This window comes from Myotis daubentonii, chromosome 4 (genome assembly GCF_963259705.1).
Source record: "Myotis daubentonii chromosome 4, mMyoDau2.1, whole genome shotgun sequence".
In the NCBI taxonomy this organism is placed as follows: Eukaryota; Metazoa; Chordata; class Mammalia; order Chiroptera; family Vespertilionidae; genus Myotis; species Myotis daubentonii.
The window spans coordinates 52838601-52854969 of NC_081843.1; the positions used below are offsets into that span (position 1 = coordinate 52838601).

General features: G+C 45.1%; 1 protein-coding gene across 11 annotated transcripts in view; it reads right to left on the reverse strand.

Moving 5' to 3' along the window:
* Positions 1-16369, reverse strand: part of FER (FER tyrosine kinase) — a 293802-nt gene that overhangs the window by 262218 nt on the left and 15215 nt on the right. For 10 of the 11 annotated variants that reach the window (XM_059693942.1, XM_059693943.1, XM_059693946.1 and 7 more), the window contains one exon: positions 10041-10183. The exons of the other annotated variant lie outside the window; for it this stretch is intronic. The gene's annotated coding sequence lies outside the window, so the exon portion shown is untranslated. The remainder of the gene's footprint in view (positions 1-10040; positions 10184-16369) is intronic. 11 annotated transcript variants of the gene reach the window in all.

Genomic DNA, 16369 nt, shown 5'->3' on the forward strand with positions numbered 1-16369 from the left:
ATGGTGACCTTGGCCACATTACAGATACAGGACTTAAAACTCCTCCTAAGTTGTCTTTACTTGAAAATGTTGCTCCTAGCTTACCTTAAAAAGAAATTAAATACAACGCAAAAAGCACTGGACTGGGCAACCCATTGGGACAGCATTAATGAATGATAATGTCCCACTGCAAGAGAATAATGAATACTAACTGCAAGTCTATAAGCAAATGAACAACATGTGTGCTTTTAAATAAACTTTTTTTCATTTTAAAAGTGTATTTGAAAGTACTGATATTTAAAATTATTTAAGGAGAGAATTACTAACAATTTTTTTCTTTGCTTTAAGGTATTAGTATAAATCAACAGCTACTTACTGAGTAACCATGGGAGAGATAATGTTAGGCATTTATAGATAAACTAGAGGCCCGATGCACAAACTAGAGGCTCGAGCAAGAGCAAGCCTTCCTTCGCCTGGCTGCCAGCACGGCTTCCCTCTGGTACCCGGGACCTGGGCTGGCTTCCCTCCGGCCGCAGGTAGGAACCCAGGACCCAGGCTTCCTTCTGGCCCCGGCTTCGTCCAGAAGGACGTCTGGAATGATGTCTGGAAGGATGTCTGGTCTAATTACCCTGGTCTAATTAGCATATTACCCTTTTATTATTATAGATAAAATCTTGATTACTGCCTTCAAGCAATTTACAGTGTATGAAGACTAACTAGACAAGTTATGATGATACATAGGTAATGATAACACAATTCATTCCAAATTCATTCAGCAGCTTGTACTGAGCAACTATTTGGCAAGCATATTTCTGAGTGCCAACAATACCAAGATGAATAAGATTACAGACCCTAGTCTCAAGAAGCTAACAACATATTAGGGGTGACAAACCTGGAAACCAATGTCATATAACTCAAAGGTTCACAAATACAAATTGGTTACAGGTTCAGAGGGAAAACAGAGAAAGTATTCATAACATTTCTAATGGCCATCAGGGAGGGGCTCAGAGACATAAAAGCATAAGGTACAAAGTGTTACAGAGACACAGAGAAAAAAAAGAGCAAAGCTGAGTAGAGGACTCAATGCATGTTAATTAACTCCTGGAAGCTCAGTTTTCTTATCTTCAAAATGGGAATAGTAATACCTACTTTGCAAGGTTGTCATAAAGGTCAGATGAGTTAGTGTATTTAATGTGTCTGACTTTGGGGAGACTTATTAAAAGTAGTCATTACTAATGAAGCCTTAGAGAGAGAACCCTCATAGAGAGACTGTGGAAGAGCAAGTGGTAGAGTAGCGTTTCTTCCTAAGTGGAAGTTTAAAAATGAGCAAGGATATACAGTTAGAAAAATGAGGAACATGTTTGTGAAACATTGCTAATTTGAAGGAAAACAGGAATAAAAGGTTTAAAGGATTAAATAGGACCGCAATGCAAACAACCTAGTTCTAAATTCAAGAAATTTTCTATATGATCAATTATTACAAAAGAGTTCAATTTTCAAATTAAGGTCAAACAATTTTTTTTTCCTTTAAAGAGGGTAACAGTGTCAAAATAATTACCATATCCATATATGTACTTTCAAATACGTTCATTAAAAGCAAGCACTAGCAGAATGGCAACCATCAAGGTCCCATCAGTAGTAAGTAAAAACCAGTCCCTATACACTGCAATAAAACAGCCTCTCAGGGAACCCAGATCAGACAACTCGAAGTTAGAACATGGAGTCAAGTATGTTTCATTCTTGGGTGTGTGTTTTTATGTAACACTTTTTTCCCAAGAGGCACAGCCTGATCCCCACTCCCACCCCATCTTTTCTCTATGATCATACCCTAACAAATGTGTTTTCTTCCTTAATTGTTCTTCTAGAATTCTATTTAGTTTGTAAATAAATTTCCCTAAATCTCTATTTCCACCTATCTGAAACCCAGCTCCCCCAAAGCACAGTGCTCTCAGGTGGCGACTATACATCCGTACATTCTACCACCCACATCCATGAGGTTGGGGGAAGGGAGTGTGATGGGTGGTAACTTTATCCTGATTCCTTAGTGCCATTTCTGAATCACTGCTCTTCCAAACATATTGAAAAATCTCTTCTCCGTTGTAATTTACATCATTCAGCTTTACCAAGCCCTATCCTACCCAGCTGTTATTTGTCTCCAAATCTTCCTCTCAATATCCACTTGTCCCAAAATGTTATTCTCTAAACCAATTCTTATGTTCACCCATGGAGATTTTAACCTCCAGTCTTTCTCTTCTCCAAAGACCCATTTGATCCAGCTCCATTTCAAATACACCTGCTATTATACATGGCCTGAATCTAAAACTGTTCCTTCTCTGCAATGGTAAATTTTAATATTCTAGTTTTAGGTCATAACCTACTACATTCCATCTCTCTGGAATCTTGACTGATTCTAAGCTGGGACTGACCAGCAGGCCCTGAGCAATGGATGAATGGATTACCTGACACACGTTTCTGTGAAAGAGAGGCTAAGGGATTGCTTGGCTATAGGAATCAGGCAGCCCCATTTGCCTGCCTCCTTAGACTTTTATTGTAACAACAGCTTGAACTAAAATTAACCTTTATATACAATCAACAGGATAAGTATCCTTGAGAAAGCACATGCTTCTACGAGGTCCAGTCTAAAGACTAAGCATAGAGATTCCAGTAAAACACTTAGGGGCTTGGACTTGTTTGGAAAAGTCAAGGCAGGGGCTGCCGCCTTTGGCAAGGTCCCCCCAGAGGCCCCTGACCTTTCAGAGAATCCTCCTTACAGACTTTCCAACCACATTCAGTGCTTCCCCACAATTCTATGACTACTTTTTGACCTCAAATAAATTTCTAGTCACCCAACTGATCAAACTATATTCCCTAAAATTTATCAGCTCCCCCTATATTCCTCTCTCTTCTAAGATGAATATGCCACTTAATCATCCAGAACTGGGATACTTTTAAGAGTGAAAGAGATACAATTCTTCATTATGCCAGGAAAACAAGGGTAAGCTTAGACTTTTCCAGGCAAATGGGGCATATACACCCTTACTTCTTTCCCCACACATATTGAATCAATTGACTCCCCCTGACTTTTCTCTTTCTATGCTTGTACTAAAAATCTCCAACTCTGACTCAATCCTTCCTAACTCCCAGTCATTTTTTTTAAAAGCTTAGCTAATTCTTACTAGTATTTCAAGATTGTTCTCATATCACCTCCTCCAGATAGCCAACACTACCTCTGCAATTTGTTATCAGAGCACTCAGTAATGACAGTGTCCTAGTCATGATTTTATCGCCATGTTTCTCACATATCAGGCATATAGGTGTACTCAATAAACCTTAAAGTTCTCTAATTATCCCTTATGTGTCTATTCTAAAATGCATTATATGAAAAATGATTTACTGTTATAATTTCATGTACATTAAACAAGTCAAAAAGAGTTACTTCTAAACTAACAGATAGCAATTAAACTAGTAACAACTAACAGGTTGTTGTTTTGTTTTGTTTTTTATCCTGAGCTTTTTACACTTTATCTGTTATGAACCCTAAGGAATAAGAAGGGCTCCTGGTGCTAACTAGGATCAAATTTTTAAAAAATTAAAAAGCACAGCCTACTGCCCTGACCAGTTTGGCTCAGCGGATAGAGTGTCCGCCTACGGACTGAAGGGTCCCGGGCTCGATTCTGGTCAAGGGCATGTACCTTGGTTGCGGGCACGTCTCCTGTGGGGAGTGTGCAGGAGGCAGCTGATCGATGTTTCTCTCTCATCGATGTTTCTAACTCTCTATCCCTCTCCCTTCCTCTCTGTGGAAAATCAATAAAATCTACACTAATAAAAGACAAACATGCAAATTGACTTTGCCTTTGCTATGCCTTAAGCCATGCCCACCAGCCAATCAGAGTGACTATATGCAAATTAACCCAACCAAGATGGTGGCCGGCAGCCACGGAGCTGGAGCAAGCAGGAGGCTTAGTTGCCCAATGATGGAGGAAGCCAAGCTTCCCGTGGCCGGCTCTGAGTTCCACTCAAAGCAACAAAATTTCAATTATTGAAGATAAATAAATCCCAGAATAAAAAGAAAAAAGAAAAAAAGGAGAGGCTGGGAGCTTCCGTCGCCGGGGGGCTTGGCCAGCCTGAAAACGGCCCTCAGCCCCTCACCCAGGCTGGCCAGGCACCCCAGTGGGGAAGCCCCACCCTAAAGGGGGTATGGTCAGCCTGAAAACAGCCATCAGCCCCTCACCCAGGCTGGCCAAACCTCCACGGGGTGAGGGTCCCTGCTGCGGGGGGGGGGCTTGACCAGCCTGCAAACAGCCATCAGCCCCTCACCCAGGCTGGCCAGGCACCCCAGTGGGACCTCCACCCTGATCTGGAACAGCTGGCCTCAACCCATGCACCATGCCTCTATCCTATATAGTAAAAGGGTAATATGCAAATTGACCCTAACAGCAGAACGACTGGGAATGACTGGTCACTATGACACACACTGACCACCAGGGTCCAGACGCTCAGTGCAGGAGACGCCCCCTGGTGCTTAGTGCACTCCCACAGGGGGAGCTCTGCTCAGCCACAAGCCAGGCTGATGGCTGCCAGCACAGCGGTGGTGGTGGGAGCCTCTCCTGCCTCCTCAGCAGTGCTAAGGATGTCCGACTGCAGCTTAGGTCTGCTCCCCGCTGGCAAGTGGACATCCCCTGAGGGCTGCCGAGCTACCAGAGGGATGTCTGACTGCCAGCTTGGGCCCGATCCCCAAGGGAGCAGGCCTAAGCCAGCAGGTGGACATCCTCCGAGGGGTCCCAGACTGCAAGAGGGCATAGGCCGGGCTGAAGGACCCACCAAGTGCACAAATTTTTGTGCACCGGGACTCTAGCCTAATCTAATAGAAGAGAAACATGGTAATAAGTGTCACTCCGCTGCCCTTCCCATTGGCTAATCCCCCTGTCACTCACAGAATAGGGCTGAGATATGCAAATTAACTGGCAGCCAAGATGGCGGCCGGCAGCCAGGCAGCTGATGCGAACAGGGAGGCTTGCTTGCTTCAGTGACGGAGAACTCCAACGTTCCCCGCCTGACTTGCTGGCCTCTCAGCTGCAATTCTAAGCAACTATGTTGCAAATAAAGAAGCTAAAAAAAACCCAGAAACCTGCTTTACTCAGGGGAGCTTCAGCCAGCAGGATCGCAACATTGTATCAAATACAGACGGTAAACAAAGGCCAGAAACCTGTTTTCAGCAGCCGAGGCCTCAGAGCTAAAGCTGGCCTAGAATAAAAAAAAAAAAAAAAGAAAGAAAAAAAGGAGCGGTTGGGAGCTTCAGTCCCAGCCTGAAAACAGCCCTCAGCCCTTCACCCAGACTGGCCAGGAACCCCAGTGGGGACCCCCACCCTGAAGGGTGTGTGACCAGCTGCAAACAGCCATCATCCCCTCATCCAGGCTGGCCAGGCACCCCAGTGGGGACCCCCACCCTGATCCAGGACACCCTTCAGGGCAAACCAGCCAGCCCCACCCATGCACCAGGCCCCTATTCTATATAGTAAAAGGGTAATATGCCTCCCAGAACCGGGATCAGCGTGACAGGGGGCAGTGCCCAAACCCCCTGATCGCCCTGCAGCTCTGTGTGTGACAGGGTGCGGCAACCCCCCCCCACACGGGCCCCGCTCTGTGTGTGACGGTGTAGAGTCATACCTCCCAATCTGCCCTGCCCTGAGTGTGACAGTGGTGGCACCCCAACCCCCTGATCAGCCCTGCTCTGTGGGTGATAGAGGGCGGCGCCCCAATCCCCTGATCCGCCCTGCCCTGAGTGTGACAGGGGGCGGTGCCCCAACTCCCCTATCGGCCCTACTCTGTGAGTGACAGGGGGGAGCTCCTCAACCCCCTGATCGGCCCTGCTCTGTGCATGACAGGGGGGAGCTCCCCAACCCCCTGACTGACCCTGCTCTGTGCGTGACAGGGTATGGAGCCCCAACCCCCCTGATGGGCCCTGCTCTGTGCATGACAGGGGGTGGCACCACAACCTCCCCGTCGACCCTGCCTTGAGTGTGACAGGGGGCGTTGCCCCAACCCCCCAATCGGCCCTACCCTGAGCGTCACTGAGGGTGGCATCGCAACCTCCCAATCCGCCCTGCTCTGTGCATGACAGGGGAAGGCGCCCCAACTCCCCAATCAGCCCTGCTCTGAGCCCGACCAGGGGCTGCACCTAGGGATTGGGCCTGCCCTCTGCCACCTGGGAGCAGGCCTAAGCCAGCAGGTCGTTATCTCCCAAGGGGTCCCAGACTGCAAGAGGGCACAGGTTGGTCTGAGGGACCCCCTCCTTCCCCCGAGTGCACAAATTTTTGTGCACCGGGCCTCTAGTATATTATAAAAAAAAAAAAAAGCACAGCCTATTAGCCATTTCTACATAGGGGCCTCTCAAGCAAACTGCACCTCACAGAGAAGCCTCCTCACTGTGTCTCTGACATCTGAGCCAATGCTTATAAAGAACTAGAGGCCCAGTGCATGGATTTGTGCACTAGTGGGGTCCCTCGGCCTGGCCTGCGGGGATCAGTGGACCTCCGCGCCACCGATCCCACACAGCACAAAGTAGTATGCGAAGTAGAAGGCGGTTGGGGAGGAGCCAGAGCCCCAGCTGAGCGCTGCACCACGCCCGCTCATACTGACCCGCTGTGCTGCCACTCGGATGCACAGGGAGAGTGTCCGTGGGAGAGGCTCACACTGCCGCAGCTGCGCTCGCCAACTGTGAGCCCAGCATCTGGCGCCCGTCTGTCAGCTGAACACGGGAATGCACTGACCACCAGGGGGCAGCTCCTGCATTGAGTGCCTTCCCCCTGGTGCTCAGTGTGTGTCATAGCTACCTGCCGGTCATCTGGTTGCTTAGGCTTTTCTATATAGAGATTCCTGGAGTCCTATTTCCAACAATAGGATTAAGGCTTTCCCCATCCAATTGGAGCTGTGCAGCTCTGACCAATCAGAGCAGCTCTGTTCTGACCAATCAGGGGCCAGGGGCAGGGAATTCTGTCTATATAAGTCAGCTCACCTATGGCTCAGAGTGCACTTTCCACAGAAGACTGAAGACTATGTTTCCTGGGCTCCCCAAAAGATGCCTCACTGGAGCAGAGCAAAGCAGACCATCATGGAGCAGAGCTGTCTAGCTGAAGAGGGGTCTGGCCCCAGGGCAGCCTCAGTGGTTGTGCTTTTCACAGCTGTGCTGTAGCACTATGGAGCTGTGCCACAGTGATACTGTTTTCTCTTGAGCTGTTGGCACTAAATAGTTTCTTTCCTCACTGCACACCAAATTGGGGACTCCTGTTGGCACTGACTTGTTCCCAACAACCACTGATTGACATCCCCATACATTTGATTGCACTGGTTTCTGACTGTTATTCTCTGCTAGTTCTGTCTTTTAATATATCCAACAAATTTTAGAACTACAGGAGGATAAATAGAAGTCAGTGGATAAGTAGGAAAAGCAAATTTTGGAACATATATATCAAATGATCATGTTTTGAAAATTATACAAATATAAACATGCATGTTCTTGAACATATATAACTTAAAAGTAAAAATGGCCCTGGCCAGTGTTGGCCCACCCACCAGGTTTGATTCCTGGTCAAGGGCATATACCTGGGTTGCAGGTTTAATCCCCAGCCCCAGTCAAGGCACATGTGGGAGGCAACTAATCAATGTATCTCCCTCACATCAATGTCTCTCTTTCTCTCTCTCAATCTCTCTCTCCATCTCTACTCCTCTCCCCCTGCCTCCTTTCCACTTTCTCTAAAAGTCAATGAAAAAAATATCCTCAGATAAGGATTAACAAAAAAGTAAAAACTGATATACATCGAACTTTTATCATTAACTACCTCTGAAGTGTGAGACAAAACAGTGGGAAGAATGCCACTTTCTACTTTATGTACCTCTAGTTTGCATTTTTATCATAAGTATCTATATATATAAAAGCCCAGCAACGGGAAGGCAGAAGGACCAGAACAACCGGTGGCTATGGCGTGCACTGCGGCAGCCAACCAGCCTGATCCGGGCCCCAGTCGCCTCCCCCCAACCGCCGCCGGCCCGGCCCCCGATCGGCCCCCAATACCCCGATCAGGGATGGGGCCAGCTGGCCAACCTCCCACAGCCCCTCCCCCCAGCCAGCCCCGCCCCTGATCAGCCCCACAACCCCAATCGGTGCCCCCCACCCTGATCAGGGGCAGGGCCTCTAGTAAAGATATAAAGAAAAGACTCCTCAAATAATTTTTTTTCTAAGAGTATTTTTAAGACCAAGGATTAAGAAGATAAAAATCAAATTTCACAGATACAATGTTTAACATTTAAAAATTACTTCTCCTTCAAATATTTTTTATTTGCATTTATTTAGAAAATGAAAAAGGCACTTATGATAGTTACTTTTGTGAAAAATCTCCCAATTGCATTTTCCACTCAGAATGCCTCTGGTTTCTGCTGAACAACTTCATCCCTGCTTTATAACCTAGGCTCCTGAACCGTTCTAGCTCTAATAGAGCACCGTAACAATAAATCGGTCTAACCACAGGTTCAACTATTACTGTGGTTGCACAGCAAAGAAATCATTGTCCCTTTGTTCCATGTCTTAGAAAAAAGTCTTTCACTCATTAATTTATTGATTCTTCCAGTAACTACTTATTAAATGTCTATAACATGCCTGGCACTGAGTGAGGTCCTGAGTACACACAGATAAGAAGTACTGGTCACAGCTTCAGGGAGCTTATTAGAGGAGAAGCAGTTCTAACACATAACAATAACTGCTACAAGGAATCCCTGTACAAGCGAAGTATAGTCCAAGCCCAGCTGGAGCAAAGGGAAGGAAAGGCTTCACAGGCGTCCCTAAATCACCTAGAGCAGTCCCTTCTTCACTGACACTTTCCTCCTTTCCTCTCAACCAAAATATGCCTCTTCTCCCTTTGAAAATACTGCTTAAAAGTTGCCTCCTAATCCTTCCAAAAAATACTCCACTTACTCCTTAATGTCATATAATTCTTAAGGAAAACTAACCAAATCTGTGAAACTCAAAAGCAAGCAAGTAAAGGAAAAAAATAAATACTCAGTGAATGCCAGCTCTACACAAGTACCAGAGAGGGCAAGTACTTAAATCACTTCTCACTGGCCTACGTCTAGTTGTCTCTACTAACTTGCTTATCATTTGCACTTTAAGCTATCTCCCATTTGAAATAGTGAATTTTTCAAAGATGAATACTTAGACAACTCCAGTCACTAGGTATATATTCCTAGGTATAACAAACTGGTGAGAAGGTGGAGGTGCCTAATAGTGTGTAGGGAAGGAACTCCTGCTGTTGTTTTAAATAAATATCAATAGCTAACTAGTGCCAGTGTACCAAATACAACATAAATGATCTAGTTTTCTTCCCTTTAACTTAATGCAACCAAATGTAAGAACTGCAGTCAATGTATATTTAAAGTTAGAATACTATCACATTTTTCAGCAGAAACTTTGCAGGCCAGAAGGAAATAAGATGATATAATCAAAGTGCTGAAAGTAAAAACTTCAAATGAAAAATAATCTACACAGCAAGATTATCAATCAACAAACTAATACTTAATGGAAACCTATCCATATACATCAAATAAATGGCTAATATAGTAAATAATTATATTACTATATTAGAAAATGGGACTAATAATGTTATTAACAGAAATACATAAACCAGAAGAAAGAACAAGTGTTTAAGAAGAAAACTAATATATTGAGTTCAGTGCCAGGCAGTTGTAAACAAAGGACTGGTGGGCACACAGGCTGGGAAAGATATATAGGTTGAGATTCTGCTGATTACAAGTGATAGTTGAAAAAAAAATAATTACATCACAAATGATATACAATTCAGTAAGATAAATAACAAGCAAAAGATAAGTAACACAAATATAAAAAATATAGCCTGCCTAGGTAGGAGAATAATCTAACAAAAAAACTACAAATCAAGACAAGTCAAAACTTTCAAAGGAAAAAATAATCATTTTAGTAACTATTTAGTAATAAAAAATAACTATTTTACTTTTATTTAAGTAATTCACTAAGAAGAGTAATGTAATCCTACCTTACTACTATTCATTGTTGGTCATATCTTAGCTAAAGTAGCAGGTCCATGTTGAAGGATTACACATTAGGGATGAAGAAGACACGATACAACTTTCAGTGGAGTCTCACAGAATGATCATAGGTCTAGCCAGAAAACATGAGCTGCAAGAAGAAATTCAAGGAGTCAGAATTGTATACCACAGAGAAAAAGGTTAAAATGTACACACGGAGTATAGTAAGCTACTATTGGAAATGAACTGTGGCAATATCTCACATTCATCACATTAAGAATAAAAATGCTATTCTTACTTAACTTTATCCCCTGTTTACGCTCTCCCTTTCTTCCCATAAGTTTCCCAGTGAGTAATGTATCTTACCTTCTCTTCTAACCTATTCCCTGAGTTTTGAATAGGTAATTCATGTTTTTCTCATTTTTCACAGTATAAAACTAATTTTAAGTTTGAAGCATATCAAAAGAAGAAATTACACTTGTTGAAATATTATTACACCCTAAAGAAGTAGTTAACTATGTAAGAGAAATTTAGGTTTGGGAAGGATTCTCCCAGGACATATATACTTTCTCTATCTAACATACTTTAGTATGCCAAAACATGATCCTTGCCTTGGATATTCTCTCAACCCTTGCAACTAGGATATGTTTGTTGATTTTAGAGAGCAAGGAAGGGAGAGAGAGAGGAAGGGAGAACATTAATTGGTTGCCTCCTGTAGGTGCTTTGACCAGGGATCAAACCCGCAACCTAAATATGTGCCCTGGCCAGTAATGGAATCCACAAATTTTGGGTGTACAGACAATGCTCCAAACAACTGAGCAACCCAGCAAAGGCTGAAATTAGAATTTCTAAGATGTTTCTTGGTCATTGGCTCTTATCGCTGATGCCAATATATGCAGCTTATAGCCCTGTTGCTGTTTCTCATTTTTTGCCTCACACCTCATATTTCTAATCCCAACTTCTTGGTTTATACTCAGCTTTCCCCTTTCTTCAAGCTCCTTATTTTTTGTTTGCTTATTCTGTTTCCTGTCATTTCCCCTACTTCCTTGACTTTCATACGAACCAGAGGACATTTCATTGATGTTACCAAAATGATTACTCCTTTCATCCTGACCAAACACAGGAATATCTTCCAAGTCTCCTGACCCATTTTCAAAGGGTTCCTCCTTTGCCCCCCAGACAAGCATTTTATTCTCTTCCAGATTTGAGAAGGTTCATAATGCTACAACTGGTTGGAAATCTAATCCTATACTAATAAAAGAGAAAAATGGTAATTGGCGTACGACCGATACCTTTTTCATTGGCTAATCAGCGAGATATGCAAATTAACTGTCAGCCAAGATGGCGGCTGGCAGCCAGGCAGCTGAGAATAGGAGGCTTGGTTGCCCCAGCGATGGAGAAAGTCAAGGATCCCCGCAGCTGCGGGGCTCTGAGCTCCTGAAGCAACAACTCCAAAAGATACAATGTTTCAATTATAGAAGCTCAAAGATGGCGGTTAATTTGCATACTCAGGCTCCAAGCAGAGCGAAGCCAAACAGCCCTGAAGCAGCAGGGCAGAGAGGCCTCAGGGCCTGGGATCAGCAGAGCCGAGAGGCCTCCCAGCCCCGGTTATCATCCGAGCCGAGAGGCGTCCCGGCCCGCGATCAGCGGAGTCGGAGGCCCCGCGATCAGTGGATCCGAGAGGCCTCCCAGCCCAGGTGATCAGTGGATCCGAGAGGCCTCCCAGTCCCGGTGATCAGCGGAGCCGAGAGGCCTCCCAGCCCTGGTGATCAGTGGAGGCGAGAGGCCTCCCAGCTCCGGTGATCAGCGGAGTCGAGGTGGTCCCGCGATCAGCGGACCGGAGAGGCCTCCCAGCCCCGGTGATCAGCGGAGTCCAGAGGCCTCCCGGCCCGGTGATCAGCCGAGAGGCCTCCTGGCCCCCTCCCAGCCCCGGTGATCAGCGGAGCCGAGAGGCCTCCCAGCCCGTGATCAGTGGGAGCTGAGAGGCCTCAGGAACCTGGGATCAGCGGAGCTGAGAGGCCTCCCAGCCAGGTTATCAGCAGCCGAGAGGAGAGGCCTCCAGGCCCCAGTTATCAGCGGAGCCGAGAGGCCTACAGGCCATGGTTATCAGCAGCCGAGAGGCGTCCTGGCCCTGGGATCAGCGGAGCAGCGAGGCCTCCCAGCACCGGGATCAGTGTGACAGGGTGCGGAGCCCCAACCCTCTGATGGGCCCTGCTCTGTGTGTGACAGGGTACAGAGCCCCAATCCCCCTGATGGGCCCTGCTCTGTGCATGACAGGAGTGGCGCTGCAACCTCCCTATGGACCCTGCCTTGAGTGTGACACGGGGCGGTGCCCCAACCCCCCAATCGGCCCTACCCTGAGCGTGACTGAGGGTGGCATCGCAACCTCCCAATCCGCCCTGCTCTGTGCATGACAGGGGGCGGCGCCCCAACTCCCCAATCGGCCCTGCTCTGAGCCCGACCAGGGGTTACACCTAGGATTAGGCCTGCCCTCTGCCACCCAGGAGCAGGCCTAAGCCAGCAGGTCCTTATCTCCTGTTGGGTCCCAGACTGTGAGAGGGCACAGGCCAGGCTGAGGGACCTCCTCTCCCAACCCCGAGTGCACAAATTTTTGTGCACCGGGCCTCTAGTCTACATATAATGAAAGTGTTATTACATCCCTCTAGTTCCACTAAACTGTGATATGAATGAAGACAGGGATTGTTTCTTAATGTAGCCAGCATCCTACACAGTACCTGGAACACTGTAGTTACCAAACAAGTGATTACTGAATGAATGAAATTCCAAGGTGAATTACAGCTTTCTCTGTATACTTTGGCATAAAGTAAGGCTTTGACAAGAGTTTCTGTATTAAATGATAAAATTCATGACTTAAAAATATATTTAAATATAAAAACTTTAATCATGACTTCTCTTTTATACTGCTTTCAATATTTCTGGAATTCCCTGGAAATAGTACAGTAAACAGTATTACTTATAAAAGGAAACAAAATGTAGTATGTACCTAAATGTACACATTACATGTTACCTAATTCCACTCTAAATACAGATTCCCCAAAGTTACTGAACAATCCATTTAATTTGAAATTGTTTAGCCTCTCCTCTCTATCAGCAAAGATAGTTCAAAGCTATCTAGACTTCCATATTCTGGTCTCTGACTATGACAGAAGAACATTTACTTTCAGAAACCTAAAAACAAGCTATTCAACTGGGATTCCATGTCCACCACCAAGCATTGTCAGGTGTCTTGCTCACGAAAGCTAGTCATAGTTCCCATGTATTATTTATGTATCATTTTCCAACTCAAGTCTTTTCTATACTTTTTTTAAATGAAAAAAAAAAACAACAGTATTTTTCCACTTCATATTGAAATTTGGGTTAAAACTAAGCAACAACTTCTTTGGTAGAATTCTAAATGGAACATTTCCTTGTTCAACCTATTATAAACCTATGATAAAAAAAATTATAGTCCTTGTATTACTTCAAAGGTATATCATCCTTATCAAAACTCATCAAAGGTTTCTACAGATGAATTAAAAATGTATAATAACAACTTTCTGGTACACCTAATCTTGCCCACCAACTTCCCCATTTACACAGGTTGCCATCTCTAACTCACATTCATTAGCCAAATGAAGTTCCTATTCTTTAATTGTGCTTCTCCTCACAACTAGAAATAGATTGAGGCAAGAGAGGTACCTAGGATGCAAAATTTATGGAGACATTCATTCTCAAGGTTGTGCATGTGCCACCCTGTGGTTGCATGACCCTAAAAGTGAATACAGTCTTATTTTGTGTCATAGGCATCTCTCATGCCTCACCGTAGTCCTGGCCCTACTTCTCTATTCCACCCTTACTCCTCTTACTTCTCTAATAAGCAACAAACCGAAATCTAATTCTGACAAAGCAAATATCTAAAATTAAGCAATGAATTTAACTATAATTTTGCATCCATTTAAAATCATGTTTTCAAAGAAAATCTCTTGTTCACAATGTGATGTTAGGTGAAAAATAGATGAGGCAGGAATGCTTATATACAGTAAGATTTTGGTGTGTGTTTTTTGGTGTGTTTTTTTCAAATGGGCACAAGTTGTATGTGCATATAAGTGACAGACCTATGTTATTTTTTACTCCCCTTCTTTTGGTGGCACCATATCAATTTATTTCTGTTGAACTACGCTTCTCTTACTCTCAATCCATGTAGTTTGGGTGGCACTAATTATGTATTCCCACTCTCAAGTTTCTGGAATGAGCACAAAGTTCCTGGAACAGGTATATGACCCAGGTGGGAACAATCAACATATTCCCTCCCCCAAGCAGTAGTTCAGGAATGAACTCAATAGGACTGATAAAACGCAATTCTGCAAGAACTAATGGGGAAGTTATCTTTCAGCTGAGGTTGCTAAACTGAAAGAACATGATAAGTATCTACTTCACAGTGAGCCAACCAGCAAAAAGAATTGCTAAGAGATGGAAAGAGATGAAGAACACTCTGAAACATTTTGCCCCTAGATCTAATCGCACCTGAGTTCAGGAGAGTTCAGGTGTTAAGAGATATACCTGCTACCACCTTAGAATAACTCTTGGGAAACAATTCTCTCTGGATTTCTCACATTCCCGCACAGAGACTTCTGAGCAAAAGGTACTACAGGGATATCTGCATGACAGACAGCCTTGGAAGCTCCAGACAGTGTCTCCCTACAGATAGAAACCTCCAATGAGCTCTGGAGAAGTAAAGCCCTCTCCTTCCCTTCCCTGGAAGACATTACTTATATTCTTTTATTAACTATGTTTACTAGGCTGCTTTATATTTTTATCTTTATTTACTTATATTCTAGTATAAAAAACCTAAAGACACTTTGCCTTTCTACCCTGGAGGGATTTGCTCAATGAGCAATCTCTCCCCTCTGCAAGGTATTCTCTTCCCATCAGTGTTCCAGACTTAACAGTTACATGAGGCAATAAATTAGTTTTTCTTATTTAATAATTCATTCAACAAATATTTGCTGAGAGTCTACATAGTTATGTGCCACACATTTTCTTACACAATAAAATAGACAAAAACCCCTGCCTTCATCGAAATTATATTCGAGAGAGAGGGAACAAATACAAAATAAATAAAATGCACAGTATTGGCAGTAATCTATACTAATAAAAGAGTAATATGCTAATTAGATCAGATGTCTTCTGGAAGTCCATCTGGACAAAGCCATAGTGGCTGCCTATGAGGGCCAAGGGGCTGGAAGAGGCGGCGGGGCTCAGAAGAGCCCAGCTGGCGTGGGAGAGGCAGTGCGGTGTGGGAGAGGTGTGGGAGAGGCTCAGCAGCGTGGCCCCTTTTGCAGACACCACAGGAGAGGTGCTGCTGCAGCCTCCGCCACTGTGGGAGAGGAGGTAGCGCCGCCACAGCCGCCGCCATCACCCCTTTTGCAGAGGTGGGACGGGAGAGGCCGCGGCATGAGACAGTCAAGCGCCATGGCCCTTTGGCAGAGGAGGCGCAGAAGAGGGGGCTGCGCGGTCCAGGTTCCAGTACTGCCCCTTCTGCAGAGGCAGCCACAGAGGCAGCAGCATGGGCCCAGTCTCAGCGCCATGCCTTCGCAGAGGTTGGACGGGGTGTGACCTGCTGTGCCTCAACCTCCCACAGCCTCTCCCCCTTCTACCTTGGCCCCAGATCACCCCCCACCCACAGCGGCCAGCAGTGGCAGCAGCAGCCAGGTGATGGGAGCAGTGCCTTCCCATGATCGGCCCAGTCGCCTCTCACAGAAGGAGGCCAGACTGCAGCTTAAGCCCACTCCCTGCGGGGAGCGGGCCTAAGCCATCAGTAGGACATCCCCTTAGGGCTCACAGACTGTGAGCGGGGGTTGGCCTGGCTGAGAAACCGCCCCCGCTCCCAGAGTGCATGAATTTTCATGCACCAGGCCTCTAGTAAGTATTATAAAGAGAAAAAATGCAGGAAAAGGTAAGAAGTGTGAGGGAGGGAGATTTCGTATTTATGTTAGATGATTAAAGACTTTACAGATGAAGTGATATTTGAGAAAGGACCTAAGTAGATAAGTAAGTCATATGGCTATCTGGAGGGGAGATTCTAGGCAAGGAGAACAGTAAGTATTTAAGAAAGAGCAAGGAGGCCTGCAGGGAGTAAATGGTAGTAGAGTCAAGAGAAAAATCTGAGTTCAGAGAAAGATCTTTCATGAGAGAGGGAGAGCAGGACCACAAAACTATCTCATTTGAGGACCCTGAGCTTGTACTCAGAGTTACATGGGAAGCAACTAAAACATTCTGAGTAAAGAAGTGACATGGTCTCTTACTTTTCAAAAGGATGGCACTAATATTCTGAGAG